This window comes from Euprymna scolopes, chromosome 1 (genome assembly GCF_053919585.1).
Source record: "Euprymna scolopes isolate OS-2025 chromosome 1, ASM5391958v1, whole genome shotgun sequence".
NCBI classification, from domain to species: Eukaryota; Metazoa; Mollusca; class Cephalopoda; order Sepiida; family Sepiolidae; genus Euprymna; species Euprymna scolopes.
In genome coordinates, this window is record NC_136482.1 from 166,073,495 (window position 1) to 166,090,515 (window position 17,021).

Sequence of the window (17,021 nt, forward strand, 5' to 3'; positions counted from 1 at the left end):
TATTATCCTTTCCGGCAGATACGGCAAGCAAAGACCATATGTGGGGGCAACCCCACATATAATACCTTGGTCAATGTAGTGGAGACCCTTCATACCGATTGTCACTAACCAACTCCCCTCGGTCTTGTACATAATTTGCTCGGTGGGGGAGAAAATAAATACCAACCCCACATATAAGACCTTGGTCAATGTAGGGACAACCCTTTATACCAATTGTTACTATCCAGCTCCCGTACTCCCCGTGGAGGTGGTCCCCATTTCCCCCTTCACTCCTCACATTAAAAATCGGCCTTGTGCCTTATTTGTTCTGTGGGGGAGCAAATAAATACCCTTTTCTTGGCCTTTTGGCCAAGATAAAAGTGTAGTATCTGTTCTTACTACATGCTGTACTTATGTTTGTAACTTTGTGATATAAAGTGGGGGATCACTTTTCTGTATTAATTTAATGTAAAATGATCCCCCACTTTACAACCAGTCAGTCTCGAAGCCATTCAAATCATTCTCCAGATCATTCAAGTTGTTTTCGAAGGAGTGCAGTTATTTTTTAAGCATTCAAGTCATTCATAAGGTCATTCAATTCAACCTTAAGTTCATTAAAGTCATTCTAAGTCATTTACATTTTATTTATTTAAGTCATTTCAGCCCATTTTTCGGTCATTTTAGAATTTCATGTCAATCCTGCATTCACGCATTCATTCATTACACGAGCGAGAGCACACGACTAATGGCTATTGCCCTTGTTGATTTACAAATTTATTCCCTGAATATACGGGTAGATATTCAATATTCCAGAGATATTAAAAATACCGTAAGGAAGGTAAAATGATTATTAACACTTTCAAAGTAATGATAAAAGTGCGGGAATATAGTCCGCATCTTATTTTTATTAATTACTAGAGGGTGCGCCCGGGTCTGCTCGGGCGTAAATTCCGCTTAAATGTTATATTTTAATTTGTCTAGATTTCGTATATATTATTATAGGGTCGGGATTTCAAAAGTAAAATATATATATATATATACATATATATATATATCTGGGTGCCTTCAGCTTGAATCGAAACCGAAACATTCAAAGCTGGTGACGTTACCACTGTACCAACGGTACACGAATATAAACCGATTATAAATAAAAAAAAGTAAAAATAAACTAAGATGAATGTACAAAATGTTTAACGATTTTTTTAAATTTTGACCCATTTTTTACCCCTTAAAAACAATTTCAACCGGCTAAAAACCCATAAAAGAACGGCCCGTAAAAATCCAATCATTTGAGTCCCCTAGCGCCACTCTGCAACGGTGAGTTTCGGTGGAGATAGAGTTTGAAAATATGAATATAGACAGACAAACAGACCTACAGTCAAACAGGCCGACAGACAGACAGACGTATAGCCTTTTATATATTAGATGAAGTAAGCGGAATAATTATAAGTTTTACATAATACCGTCATGGTTTATATTTCACGACAACTAATATTTTCCTAAAAGGTGACATATTAATGCGAAAACCTATCTTATGTGTTCAGGTTTTTTTTTATGATACCTGTTACCTTGGCAACGTTGGAGGGTCGGGAATGTAGTAAACTAAATGCCCTTGCGGTCAGTAAATTATGTTTCGTTTTTTTTTCCTCTTTTTTTTTAATATGTAACAAGAATATAAGTGTTTTCAGTAGATTACAAAAAAAAAACAAAAAAAAAAAAACATCGGTTAGCGAACAGAACATATATAGTGAGATGTGCTCTCTCTCTCTCTCTCTCTCTCTCTCTCTCTCTCTCTCTCTCTCTCTCTCTCTCTCTCTCTCTCTCTCCTGGAATTAAAATAAAAGAATCTCGTTGACAGGTCATAATTTAAAACACGAGATCGATCACTCATAAAAATTAACAATCGTGGTTTTCTTTGAAAGAGAAATGCATAAGGTAAAACAGATTCTGATAAATGCAGCCAGTATTTTCCAATATATAATAAAGACCAATGTGTAATTATTTATATATTTATATATCCATAGAAATAACTATACGCACATTACGCAAAAGTTAAACATGCCCTTTCTCTACTCCCATACGTAACAATTTAAAGTGGCGAGAGAAAGTTAGAAAAGCGAGTCAGATAACATTCTCAGTTTTACTAGTCTTTCTTTGATTCGCCGTTATTTTCATGACAGTGATCGACTGAGCTCTAATCTCCCCTCCTGTAATAAATTCTAAACAAGCACTCGTCTAGCTACAATCACTATCAATAATTAGCCGTTCTAATAAGATAGGCTGGACCAAAGAAGTACTGTGGCATCTCGACCAGAAAACTAGGAAACTTATGACCATGCATTATGCCCAAAGTATCGACTCTACATGAAAAATAAAAGATCCAGAGAAGAGAATGCTTAGGGTATAATTATATGTAAAGGACACAAAACAGATTGACTTACATTTAGTTTATAGCTGTATTTTCAACCGCAATAAAATATAAGAGTATACCTACTATAGCCTATGCTATCTTATAAGATTACAAGACAAATCGTCGGTGTTCATTTATGGGTTAGAATAAATTCTGTTCTACCAACATGTTTTGTTTAGAAACTAATGTTTTCATTTTATTAAAATACAACAGGCAGCTGTTCCTACTTAAGCGAGAGGAGCTCTAATCCCCTATCTTCAAATGTGTTTGATATGCGAACGCAATTGATAAATCCGGAAAGCACCGCAAAATAAAGTAGGATTTTTCACACTATCAAGGTGAACTGACTTCGACTCACGCCGAACTCATTTACAATCGGTCAGCTTGTGTTTGTCTCCTCGGAGATTTATTGGATTATAAACTTCCTTCTCTGTCGGTGTATGTTTGATGTCGTGCTTATATTCGAGTTTGTTGGACACTTTTCGGACGGCAACTGGACGTCCTAAACAAAACCGGACACACAACTATTATAGAAACGAACTTTTCCTATTGTTAAACATCCCCATGTTTTGACAACGCTCCATCTGGGTTCTTTTGTTCTGCTTTGGCCTCTCCCACTTTTTCTGACTTCGGCCGCAGTCAGTGGCGAAACACCTGTTTTATGGCGGTTTCCGTATAGGTGGCGTGAAAAACAGAAGTGATCCTTGATAACCTGTTCAATGGTGAGATGAAGGAGCGGCAGCTACCCGACTGGGAAGACATAAAGGGACAAGAGGTGCGAACAAGGAGTTTCTAATAAGGTTGGTCGAGAAAAGGAAAGAAAGAGAAAAGGTGACACGTTGACAAACATGGCGGGGGTGATGAAACAGTGCGGAGATGACAGTTGGAATGAGGATGGGGGTTTGCCCCCTGACGAGAAGGCAAGTGGGCCGACGAACTGAAGTAAGGATGGGCTATAAACGGGTGTATATATATATATATATATATATATATATATATATATATATATATATATATATATAAGTGTGGGGGAGGGGGGAGAAAGAGTGTGAGAAAGAGAAAGAGAGATAGGGGTCGAGGTAGAAGTACGAATGCTATGGGATAAATAAAAAACAAATACACATACTTTATTCGGGATAAAATAAAATACCGCACTTAGAGCTATGTGATAATCTCTCTCTATATAAAATTCAATGTGTGTGCGTGCGGGTGTGCCTTATGGAAAAATCTAAATACATCAAGTCAAACAATATATTCTACTAAAATAAATAAAAACTAGGTAAAATATTGTTGGAAACTCGCTAAATATGTGTAACCGTAACATATGTTGGCATATATTCGGTGGGTTTTTAGCAGTATTTTGCATTTTTTTTTAAATTTTTAACTCCTTTTCCCAAACTTATCGTGTCAAAGAGAGATGGGCGCCTTATTAAATTTTCCAATACATCGATAAACACTGCATGTTTTCGAGATGGATAAACATGTCACATTAAATAAATAAAAAAAACATCCTGTTAGGTAGAAAAGTACGTAATCTTCCCTTTAATAACATTTATTTGTTATATATATATATATATATATATATATATATATATATATATATATATATATATATATATTGACAACGTTTTTGAATCTATGTGTACATTAATGCAAACTCCAAACAATTTGTTTAAAACCATTAAACAACTAAAATAATTGAATGCATTTCATAGAAATAAACAAATTTTACTGCTTTTACAAAGTTTAGCTTTTAATCGTGTAATTTGCGCTAAACATTGTTAAACCCGTCACAGCAACGTTGAATTGTTTGATTATTTAAAATAAAAATAAAAAAAACTTGTTAAACTATAGCAGAGATTAAAATTGGTAAGTTTAGACACTCACTATTTTACTAGTTCAACAATAGTTTTATAATGTCGTGGTAAGTTTGCGTCGGTGTATTTGTTGAGTCACCACTTATCAAGACCTGAAGTCTACTTGAGGATAATGAATATAAGACGGTCACGGAGACAATCACGTAGTGATCGTTAATTGGGTAGAATTTCATTGTTAAAAGGGAACCTGTTTACATTAGACTTGAAGACGACCGTAAGCTGGGAAGTAAGCTGTCAAAGCAGAGTTCCACAGGCGGGCAGTTCTAAGAAAAAAGCCTTGCTTATAGAATTTGGGTTTATATTTAGCCACAGAAAGAATGAAGGAAAAATTCTTGATATTTGTTGTAGTAGGACGAGGGCTTTTTGAGAAAGTTTTGCAGGAGGCATAGACTTGAGCTCAGACGAGCACTTGCCATTAAATAAAACGATAGATCAGGAAAAAAATCTCACAGTGGCTCTTCTGTAGAAAAGAGATTGAAGGGAGATGTAAAGAGCATCATTAACGATGCCATTATTGGGATCTGTCGAGGCAGGATAAGTGCTCCGAGCAACTTCTTCACAGATGTGGCAATAGTACTCCATTTTAGAAGAAAAAAAATAATTAAAACTGCAACCAATATAATTAATATTATACATATAATAAAGCATAATCAATCAAATAAAAATATCAATTAAAAACTAAAATCTATATAATAAAATTGCTTCCGCTTTATCGTTATTTTAATGGCAAGTGCATATCTGAGCTCTAATCTATAGTCCACCCCACCTCGCCCAACTTTCACGAAAAACACTCGTTTAGCTGAAATCACTATCGACAATATTACCCACTCTTTATCTGTACTTAAACATAAACGTGGCTTCTTTCTTAGAACTGCACGCCTATGGAAATCTCAATCTGACTACAATATGGTTGTGTTCAAATATAACATAATCAATTTCTTGATAAGCCGTCTCGTTAAGTAATCCAATTTGCCAAATTTCCACTACCAACGATTACTACGATATTATCCCATTGACTACTGTACACCTATTAACCCTTATTCTCGAGTGGCCTCCGGGCCTTGATAAGTAGTGATTCTTATGCAAAAATAAATTCTAGACTATTGGAGAATATTGAAATATAACACTGCCATTGATTTTCGTATACCATGAGTAGAAGCTCGAGAAATAGTCTCATATAATGATTAGAGAGGAACTATTTTCCTTATAGAGGAAACCGATATACTCAGCCTCGACGAATAATAGGGATCTGCATGGTTATTTACAACTGAGAGTGAAATTAGTGTGTAATCTTTTTTAAAATATGGACTATGTACAAGGTACCGTAAAAGTATTTAAAACTGAAATAAAAGATGTTTTTGTCAAGAAAAAGTATACTGGCAAACATTTTATTTATTAATGGTAAGCAGGAGCTGCGTACCGGCTTTGCCTGGTGGAAATATGATCCAAAGTTAGGACAAATTCGGAAAATAATCTCCCACCTGCGGACACAAATTTACCTATGATTATCTAATGCATAATCGTATGTGAGTGACGTGAATTATATGGATAAACAAATAAAAATATTAACACGGAAAAATGGTGGCAGTTGTTCGTTCTGGAAAATTGCGGTCACTGATCGTAGTGGCCAAAATGAAATGATCTAGTTTCATTGTAGTGTATTGTCTGGCAGTTGCAGCTAGCGGAATCAACTGGTTATCATTTTTGGTGCTGGTGGTTACTGGCGATTCGTGTTTTTTAAGACGGTTGTTTGTCTTTACAACTGTTATCCTCAGTTCATGCCGGTCACTCTCTGTGGTAATCACTAATACCGGACTCAGTTTGACTGCTCCAAAATGAAATTGTCTGTCAGTGGGTGCCAATGGCGAGAATTGGTGGACACTGGCGTGTAGTAGTATTTTGAGGCGTTTTGATGCGTTTGGCGGAACCGCCTTGTCTTTGCAGCAATCAGTTATTGTCGGTCACGACCATTGTTGAAGTCCATTTGGCTGTATCGAAATGAAATCTCCTGTCATCAATTGTCGGGCACTGTCATTCACTGGCGGACACGTCCATAAACTTATATAAATGTAATGTCTTTATTATACATAAATATTTTCAAAATGTATTTGTTTGCAAATAATACAAGACAATTTTTTTGCTTTCTGTTTTATTTTTTGTAACTAAATCTGTTCATTGCTGCACAATTTTTAAAGAAATTAGTATTTACATTTGTTATTTCAAAACCTTCATTGTCGCTAAACAATCTGAAAACCTTACTGATATTACGAGGTTGCTACGCATCAAAATCAATGTACGTTATCAATTTTGACCATTTTCAATGTTTTGTTGTAATGTTTTAAGGAAAAATCGAAAAAACTTACACTTCTAAAACCTCTTTATTTACACGATTTCTTGACCTATAAACAGTACATGTGAACAAATAACGAATAAGCTTGCGAAGAAAAAGAAAACAAAACGAGGAAAGAAGAAGAAGGGACAGCTTGTTAGTGACTGCCGAGAAAATTGTCTTTTGGACAGTTCAAAACAATGCCTTTATTTATTTAACGTCGATAAAGAAGGATAAAGCCGGCCAGTGTAGAAATGTCTGTATACATTTTAAAAGTACAATAGTGTCGTGTCTCTATAAAATAAACTAATAGATACGGTTGTATTAAAAACATTGATGCATTGGTATTTGCGGAAATCGGAAGTGTCTATATATTGTCGAAGCATGTCAGGGTTGACACCATATTAGATTTTTTAAAATACATCTTAAATTGGTTGAAAAATTAATCTGTTAATCCTGGAAACGAATCTGAGCAGCCAATAATAGTGACTGAATACAAGAATCCTGAAACGATCATTATTTGAAAAGTGATGGAGGATTAGAATGCAGCTAATGTAACGTAATAGGAAAATGAAAAAATTACGGAAGCGTTTAATAATTGAACTCTCAAAAATATTCAGTAAGTTTAAAGAAATAATGTGCTGTCATCTCTTACTATGACCTTTTGAGAAGAATATTTATCTACGGACTTTGTGTAAAAATTTAGTATATTTAATGAACTCGATAGATAATAGCCGGACACACGCGAAGGTCGCGTAGCCATTTTGGATTAATATATAACCTCCAGTATTGCTTTTGCTAAGCGATCATTTTCTAGACGGTAAAAATCCCTGTCTATTTTATCATATAGAAAAATTATGAAAGGAAATATAATAATGTGAATTTATTTTATGTTGATAAGCTTTTGTTTATGTTTAATTTTCGTGGTAAGATTTTGTCTGATAAACTGTCTAGCAGCGTATCTTTTAGGAGAACCAGGAAATAAAATAGCATCTCTCACTTGATTTCGAAGTCGATTTTGTACTCTCTCCACGCAGGAATTAAATGCAGCAGTATTCCAACTTGTACCGTATCTGATTCTTACACATTATAAGTCAGGTTCTTCCTGACACGAGAGAATGGTCTAACCATGTTTCCAGCAATTTAGAAACGGATTTATTGTAAATAATTCATTTCCAAAAAAAATAAAAATAAATAAATCTTTACGATTTACTTAGAAAACTATGACATTTCACTAGCTAATCCATGTAGATACGTATGTTTATTCTGGATTTAGAGCAAGCTTTTCATTAAATAGAAGTTCATTAATGAGCATCACATACGTATCTACAAGATGCCGTCAATAAGTTTCCAAACTTTTTTCGTATGGCCACTTTTATTGATAGTGTATACATAAAACACTAGTCCCCTTCGAAGTAATCTCCTCCGATTGCAATGCACTTGTACTATTACAAGAACTTTCGGAAGGCCCTTTCATCACCTCAATTGTCCTATAACCTTTTAAATTTTACTTGGGCTTAGAAAATAACAAAAAGTAAGAGGGAGCAAGGTCTGGACTATAGGAAATACTGTTTGATGCCCATCTTAGTCAAATAGTCTGTAACAAGGATGGAATTATAGGCTGATGCATTCGCGCAAATCTTCTGCATCGTTTGTCGCGAATAATTGTGTACAGTTCTCACACTGACATCAAACAGTGCACTTATTGACCCTATAGACGCACGACCGTCATTATCTATGAATTTCTTTATTTGGTCAATCATCTCTGATATTCTGACTGGCTTAGCCCCCACATCTCTCATCATCCTTCACCGACTTCCTGCCTTCTTTGAATCTCTTACATCACTCAAAAACTAATGCTCGATTCATGCAAGATTTTCAAAAAGAACTCTGACCATTCCATACGTTTCTGTGGTATTTTTTTCAAGTTTTAAACAGAATTTTATTGCATATCGTTCTTCTAAAAAGTCCTCACGCCTATAGTGCATTTTATAAGTTCACCAGCTGTGACATTCGGATATTAGTAGAATGTACTCCAGTTCCTGATGTAGCTGTTCACTTGAACCTGAAACCATAAGAATTAGTCATAAATCGCATAAGATGTGTAACAATAACAGACTTAATTTTTAAGAATCTACGACAATACTTAATGTTTAAGGACTTACGACAATCTTAAATACCTGTGCAAAAAAGTATGGAAACTTACTTAAGGCACCTCGTATCTATCCAAGAATAATAGTATTGTGTAACTCTCTTCCTGTTGAGTGCTTTATATCTATCTAGTCTTGGTTTATCCAGACCAAAGTGACTAGGCATTTCCTGTTTTTGCGATAATCATCTTTCGCTCTTTGCAGCTCCATACCAGCGACTGGCTCCTTGTCTTGACGTTCCTGAAAGCACGTATGCTTACACATATGAGGATTGATAAATACGCAAACAAAAATGGTTTTAAAAAAATGTTAAACGAAAAACATGCGTTTTTATTGATTAATGTTACACACTTAAATATTAATTTCGTCTACTATGCGATCAATAATGTTACTGATGTTTACGATTTCATTTTGAAACGAGTTACATTAGATGCGTACCAAATGGGATTGATAATGCGTTTAGTCAATCTCTGTGACCTTGATGAAACGCGTTATTCTGTGACTATTTGTAATGCGTATGTACAAAAATCAGAACATAATACTTACTTTCAATTGACCTGTAACGATCGCACGCCGGAACATTGTTGGCCCAATTTTATGAACACAAATAAAATGTGCAATTCTATTTATTCGTACTTTATCCCCCTCTCATTCTCCCCCCTCTCTCTATCTCTCTCTCTCTCGAAAGTACAAATTTATGTGTAAACTTCAAGTATTTACTTCAACAGTGCTCAATAGGTAGAGCTAGGTAGTAAGTTATAAAATATATTTGGCAATTAAGCTACACAGAATATTCCGCGTTTCATCCACGCTAGGATTCACTAGGCTCATAAATCCTAGCGTGGATGAAACGCGAAATATTCTGTGTAGCTTAATTGCCTTATATATTTTATAATTTACTAACACACACATATATATATATATATATATATATATATACCATCTCTTCAGAGGAGAAAATATTAGCAAATAATTATAATGGTTTACATGTCTGAAGAGATGATAGACATCGAAATCCTGTAAGATAAGGAATTATAATATTTCAAATGTATTCTTTATTTTACATAGAATAATAAAAATGTTTTGATTTGAAATTTGACCATTTTACGTCATAAATTTTTAAATTCATTGAATGACTAAAATTTGATTTATTTACTCTATCTTGTATATCGAGCAATTTTTCTTTCGATGGGATAGTACTTACAGAATATTATTGCCAATAATATTTTGTAAGACTTATAATCACAGGTGTCCATAACAGTTGATTTGTTAGATATCTTTATTCTGAAGTCTCTCTCTCTCTCTCTCTCTCTCTCTCTCTCTCTCTATATATATATATATATATATATATATATATATATATATATATATATCTGTAAAAGTCTGAGGAAGCTACAGATGTGCAAAAACACGGCCGGGTAGCTGAAACAATAATGTAACTTAACAGACAGATACGGTAATAAAAAATAAAACGCATATTTGCTCTACAACAGCATTGAGCACTTTCTTCAGTTTTTATTACTTACCATTTCTACTAAATATATATACATATATATATATATGTATATATATATGTATATATATATATATATATATATATATATATATATAATGGGGGCGCATTTGCCCGCTTTTATATGATATTTTAATTTGTCCAGATTTCGTATATATATTATTAAAGTGTCGTGATTTGAAAAGAAAAAGTAATTTGGTGCCATCAGCAAGAATCGAAATTGAAACGGTAGCCTTCAATGTTGGTGAAGTTACCACGTGACACGAATACGAACTAATAAAACATAAAAAATGAAAAATTCACTAACATGAAAGTACAAAATGTATAACCATTTTTTTTTAATTTGGACTTAGTTTTGACCCTTAAAAACTATTTTAACCGGCTAAAAACCCATAGAAAGGTCCGTACAAAATCGAATCATTAATACCCCTTTTACTTTCGGAGGAGAAAGAAATTGAAAGTATGGAGACAGACAGACATATATACCTTTATATATATATATATATATATATATATATATATATATATACATAGAGAGAGAGAGAGAGAGAGAGATGGATAGATCGATAGATAGACATGTATATATATATATATGTATATATATGTTTGTGTGTGTGTATGTGTGTGTTTTATTTTTTATTAACGTTTTATCTGTTTTGTTACATATGTTTCGGGAATTGGCCAATGTTTACGGTCCAACAACCTCGTTAGACCTTATAGAAATTGTTGTTAGTATTTGGAAGAAGTATTTTAGAGGAAATACGAGTAAAAGAAAAAGACGGGTGAGTAAGAGATAATAAGGTGGAGGTAGACTTTTATCGACAATATTTAAGTTTTTAAGGTTAAAATACATTAGATTGTAGTGTGTGGGGGTAGCAGATTGAGGTAGGCGTGGATGGAAATATATGGATATAGGGAGGGGGAGAGGATGGTAAAAGAAAAATTATTAAAAATTTCTTCTGTATTGTCATTATTATTTTACTACGTAGACTGTTCCTACAAAAACTGCATTGTTATAGCCCTCAAACCTCTTTTCGTACCACGCACAATGCTTGAAGCAAACCACAGAATCCACCTTCATGTAAACAGTTTTGAGAAGAGTGCAACGTAGGGTATGGTCAAAATAAAGAAAATAAGATATGTAAATGTCAATTGAAGAGGGGCTGCTGGGTTGATGAGGTAAATAAGGGAAAGCTTAATCCAGAGGTTATTTTGTTGATGTTACGACAGGCAGAATATTTTACTTACTTTCGTTTTATATAATCCTGGGCAAGTCTCAAAGATTCGCGAAAACACAAATAGTTATATTTCAGAGCAAACACGTTTTAGGATTTTTTCGCCACATGGTATTATTTGTGGATGCAATTTTATTTATTTGAATTATGATTTATTGAATAATGGTATGACAGTTCCTTTGCCAGTTGGGTGAGCTAAGGATTCCCTTATAAAAAGTGGGTAGTAAAAAAATGTATGTCTTCGTCATACATTTTTATAAATAGTGGGGGAAGGAATGTTAGAGAATGGATAGAGATAGATAGATAGATAGAGGGAAAGAGAGAGAGAGGGGGAGTGTGAATTATAGTGTAGACACGTTCACCGGAAATCAAGATCAGCTGATTGGATTGCGTGTGAGTCATGTGATCAGGTTAGCTGAATCGAGGAGATTTGGTTGGGACTTGGAAGAGAGCGGACGGCTTCGCCGTTGTTTCCTCCCCTTCGCTTGGGGGGGGGGGACGAACGCTGACGTGGTAGAAATAAGACCTAGAAGAAGAAACAACACAGGCCAAATTCACTTTCCAACCTTCTGCGATTGATTAGGAAGGTGAATAAAAAAACTATAGAAACAATTTCTTGCCTTGGAGTGAAATAAATCATCGTCCCCAAAAACAGGTACCAGTCTCCCTCCCAGACGAGATGTTCCAGATGGACCAAGAAGCAGAGGTATGTCTGAAAATACATGACATGTCACACACATATTCACACTTAACAGCATATGAATATATGTAATAGAAAGACCACTAGACGATCACACACACAACGACATTAACTCTGATAAGATAATCAAAACTCTATCCTTTATAAATAGACGATACAACACTCCTGGCCAAGTCTCAAAGATTCGCGAAAACACAAATATGTGTATTTCAAAGCAACCACGTTGTAGGATTTAAAAAAAAATAAACATATAAACATCAAAACTGTGTGGAGCCACATGCGTAGGTATCAAAGGCCTCATATCTTGCTCTCCGTCCATTATAACTATGTAATACAATTGACTGTTTTATTAGGTAGATTCGAATTAGGAAGAGGAACGTATCGGTGCTAGCAAAAACAAGGGCGGCAGCTTACCCCACATTACGCCACTTATATTAAATACAATTGTTTAGAAAAAAAATATTTTAATAACAAAACGTTGTAACCATTTAAAATTAATTGGACGTAAAACGAACATTAAATTAAGAAACTGATCTTTATTTTCTAAGCGTGTTGTCCTATATTTAGTAGTGCGTATTTATAATTAACATTTGTATAAATGTTTTTTTTTTAAATAAATATCGCGTTTAATATCTTAATCATGTTTAATTATGCGTATCTCATTTCTCCGGATTAGTTTTTATGTTCATAAATGTGTTTCCAAATTTTTCTATATGTGTCACCCTTTGTTTTACAGTTTAATAATTTATAAACTGTGGGATTTAAAATCCAATGCCAATCTACACATCGAAGCACCTTTCACCATCCACCATATATATATATATATATATATATATATATATATATATATATATATATATATATATATATATATATATGTATACATTATTATTATTAATCTCGCTCTATATATATACGTATATAAGAAATGTATATATATATATATATATACACACACATATATATACATATATACATATATATACATATATATATACATATATATATACATATATATATATATAGTATTGGAAGTTTTTAACCTTTAAAACTATACAAAAAATTATTTTGTATCATTCATTAGAAAACTATTTAGTCTGTAAATCATTCCATCGCCTGCAATCACTGCATCAACTTGCTCTCTCGAATTCGCTATAGTACCAGTAATAATTTATTTTTAAGGAATCATCAGTTTTTTACCATGAACCACTGTTTCGGGAATATGTATATATATATATATATATATATATATATATATATATATATATATATATATAAGAGCAAATAATTAATAAAACATGTTAAAGAACACTTTGAAAAAGAGTTAAAAACATATTTAATCTGGAAAGGAAACACTTAATAAGTGGATAGTCCTTAATCCGCGGAATTTCCAAGAAATACTTTCCTTCTCATCAGAGGGTAGGAATTAGCAAAATGCGGTATCGGATATTGCAAACAAAAGTATTTGATGGAAATGCAAATACGTCAAAGACCTTACTTGATGACAAAAAGTGAAGAAGATTGAATAGGGCGAAGAAAAAAGTGATTTCACGTGAATGGATAGTCTGGTAAAAGGTAAAGTATCCAATGACGGTAAAATCCAAAAATATAAATCACAGAAAGTTAATTGAATTTTCATTCGCACAAGTAAAATCCAAGGAAATCACGTAATTGGAAGATGGTCCAAAATAATCCAAAAGGCCGAAATCCATGGAATAATTCACAAATATGTACAAGGAAAAGGGGGAAAAATTCCAATAATGTTAATAAAAGAAAAATAAGATACGCGTTTGACACGGCTGCTGAGACAAAATGTAATTAAGAAAGATAAGTGAAGAAAAAGAGAAAATTATTAGTGAAGAATGAACAAAAATTAAATGGTGATAGAATTGAATATAAAATAGAAAAGCAAATGTCAAAATGACCCAGACAAAATGATGTTAAAGGGCGCGAAAAATATAGGTAAAAAAATAAGTCAACCAAAATGTACAGGTTATTATTAAGAAAATTTCAGCAAGATTTGTTAAAAGACACTAAATGGGGAAAAAATTAATCAATAAATAAATAAAAAATAAACAATAAAAAATAAATAAAAAAATATATAAAATAAAAATAATTTTTTAAGGGGAGAGGATGACCGGTATCTGCAAATTCCGAATAAAGCAAGTAAGTATGTAAGTAACTGCATATAGTAAAATATAAGTAAATATAAAGACAGGATATGAATGTGTGGGTAGATTGATATATTAAATGGATAGGAATATTTAAAGACTAAAACGGAAATTGCAGATAATATATATATATATATAGAGAGAGAGAGAGGGAAAAGGAGAGAGAGAGAGAGAGAGGCAAACACAAAAACATCAAGAAGGAATAATTTCATATTTGTATTTTTATTTTCGATATTACAATTGTTTCGACATAAATAAGAATTTTTTTAATTTTATGTCATTTTAAAATTTTCATATTTACATCTCATCAGATATGATTGAAAAAGAATACAAAGTTCCTACGTACCTTGACATATTTTTCTTTTCGTTAAAAACTGCATCAGGCGGTAACTTACCACCCCTCGTGTTTTTACAGAAATGTTAATTATGTTACTTAATAATTGAGTCAATCCACATGGCTTAAATTCTTATTGATATATGTACATTACCATTGGTTAAGTATTTTTAAATATATTTGACGTTTGGAATAATATCTGCTATATATATATATATATATATATATATATATATATATATATATATATATATATATATATATATATATATATTAAAAACAACAGAGATACCTTGCTTAATAATTGTTTGTTTTTTTTTCATTTTTTTTTATCTTTCATAAGATTTTTTTTAACTTCAAGATGGAAGGTATTTACAGATGTTCCATGCTTCACACGAGCGCTTTCGATTCTTTCTTGCATCATCATCAGGTGGAGATAAAATAATAAAAATAGTAGTGAAATATATAGTTACGAATGATAAAAAGAGTCAATGAAAATTCGATTTAGATATACATTTACGAGTGATATATATATATATATATACATATATATATATATATATATATATATATATATATATATATATATGAGAAATAATGAAATCAAACAGAATGTAGAGTTTACCTGACATAAGAAATGGTGAACTTTCCTTCTTGTAAAGGATAATATTGTGAATCTTCGAATGTTGTTTTAGGCCGCTTTAAGATTTGCAGATTAGACCAAAAATATTACAACTTAATATTGCCGGACATGCTGTAGAAGCCTTCTCAAAAGAATGTCCTTCCTGTCTTTGATTCTATGATTTCAGATGATTAACAAAACTAGCTTTTCACAAAAGGTATCTGCCACATACAATGCACTTTAGTTCATGTTTTAATTTCTCTGACATGATATTTCCGCCCTGCTTTTTTGAAGCACGTTTTAAGACAGCAAGATCTACAGGATGCTCTTCAAAAATCTTAAAACTTTCTCTGATGGTTTTTCTCCACAGAGATCGATCTTGCGCTTGGGCTTCACAGTTATGTAGATCAATCTTAAATATTTTCAAGTTGTTTTTCAGAGAATCCTTAAACTTTTTTCTTGGTTCATTTTGATGCTTTTAGCATTATATATCTCGCCATGATATAGATATTTAGGAAGTCTTTTGTCCACCATCCTAACCAACTGTCGATCTAGCGCATCTGATTTTGAATGGTTTTCATTTTTATACTAGTACTATTTGATCGTTCCAGAATTACAATGTAAGGCGTTAGAGTCCTCTAGTTAATATAAAGTATTCTCCTAATACTACTTTGGTAAAAACCTTTCTAATAACTTGAACTGTCTTCTATATCGCTGTCCATGTCGCTGACCCATATAGCAACGTAATGATAACGCATGCTTTGTAAACACATAGCTTTGTTTTGGATATGATCCCCCAATCTGACCACACACGTTTCTCCAATTTGTTTAAAGCAGTAATGGCTTTGGCTATTCTGTGATTTATCTCAGCATCAAGTGTACAGTCCTTACTAAGCGTACTATCAAAATACACAAACTTTAAAAAATATATATAATACATACATATATACATATGTAATACATACATATATACATCTAGGTAATACATATACATATTTATAATACATTCATATATGTAAACATATAAAATGCCTATATATATATATATATATATATATGACATACTTAAATATACACATACACATATATAATACGTACATATATATATACTACATATAAAACATATATATATATACATATATAATACATAGTTTTGAAAAATACATGCAGTTAATACATATATGTGTATATAAATATACATATATAATACATACATACATATGCATATATATTCAACTATAATACATATACGATATACATATACGATATACATATTTATAATACATATGTATATATATATATATATATATATATATATATATATATATATATATATATATATACTAGTATTGGAACGATTAATCGGAATCGGGAATGGGAAAAATCGGAACGTTTTGAGGGTATCGGAATCGGTATTGAAATCGGAAAAAATTGTACCAATTTTCTGATACCAAAACGATTTTATTAAGTGTCTTCTTTATTTTATTTTGTTTAAAGCTAAAACTTCCATTATTGATAAAATAATAAAATCTTATTGATTTTAACACACCAGTGAAACTAAAATCGATAGATCCTCCCCCACAAGTATACTTTTATGTTTACGAAAATATTTGCATATTTTACATGTGTGTTTTTACGGTAATTAGAGAAAGAATACAACTATATAGTTAAATATTTAGAGATTTATAAAGAATCGATACT

At 32.3% G+C, this 17,021-nt stretch overlaps 1 pseudogene; it reads left to right on the forward strand.

Annotated features, from left to right (window-relative positions):
- Positions 1–327: 327 nt before the first annotated feature.
- LOC145284446 (U2 spliceosomal RNA) lies at positions 328–469 on the forward strand (annotated as a pseudogene).
- Positions 470–17,021: the final 16,552 nt, after the last annotated feature.